This window comes from Protobothrops mucrosquamatus, unplaced genomic scaffold (assembly GCF_001527695.2).
Source record: "Protobothrops mucrosquamatus isolate PMUCROS unplaced genomic scaffold, P.Mucros_1.0 scaffold847, whole genome shotgun sequence".
NCBI lineage: Eukaryota > Metazoa > Chordata > Lepidosauria > Squamata > Viperidae > Protobothrops > Protobothrops mucrosquamatus.
In genome coordinates, this window is record NW_015387102.1 from 112977 (window position 1) to 114139 (window position 1163).

Genomic DNA, 1163 nt, shown 5'->3' on the forward strand with positions numbered 1-1163 from the left:
TGTCAGCTTATGAGGCACCTGTGGAAAAGCAATGCAGAAATTGCTTGGCAACAGAAATCTCTGAGGATAAGATGAATTAGTGCTGCTAAGATCTGCTTCTTGCCTTGTACAGTGTATTATCCAAAACTAAACAACTAAACATACAGTACATTTGCCTGCTTGCTTATTTTATTATTTTCATTTTCTGCTTTTCCTCCAGCAGCTCAGGTGGAAATATACACCATTTCTTCCTTCTATTTCTTCCCACAACAACAATCCTGTGAGGTAGGTTGGGCTAAGAGTAGATGAGTGGTCCAAAGTAATGCAGTGAGCTTCCAGGGCTGAGGGCTCACTTGACATTAGTTCTGCTCAGTGCTTGTCCAGAAATCTGGCACAATATTACCTTATGGGCTTGCTGATCCATCTCTTGCTTCAAATTTGGAAAACATGAAAAATCTATCATTGTCTTATGTTTAAAGCTAGAAATCCTTAGTGCTTTCTGAGCTTGTTTGCAGATATTACTCAACTAGGTAACATCATTAGTGAGGGCATGATGTTACCTAGTTGGGCACGGAAACTTCTGCAACCTCTGACAACCAAGGTCAGAACGCACCAAGAAATTCACAGTACAACTCTGAGCTACAGAAATTCTCTTATAAAGTTAGGATTTTGAATTGGTGCTAGTCATCCAAATCCTTTAAACGAAATGATATTTTCCTTATTTTTCTTCTGTTGTCCACTTTTAAAAAGAAACCCTCAATATCTCCCCCAATTTAGAATGTAGTCCTTATTCAGGTGAAAGAGATTCACCTGCATTGCAAAGACTATCTGTTTTTCTATCTCAGTCTTCAGAATGTCCATTAAAAGCCGAGACAGTTTGTGTTGACTTTTTCTGTTAATGAATCTTTCCAACCTACTGTAGTCTCCTTGCCTGCTCATACTTTATATTATGAAAAAGTCCAGAATTAATGAAAAAGTGGGAAGCCTGGAAGAATACAGATAATCAGAAAAATAATTGTACTATGAAAGAGTATGTTCAAAAAGAGGCACTTTTTAAGTAAAATGCAACTAAAACACAACTCAGAATCTGCATTAAAACCAAGAAGTGTGTGTGTGTGTGTGTGTGTGTGTGTGTGTGTGTGTGTGAGAGAGAGAGAGAGAGAGAGAGAGAGAGAGAGAGAGAG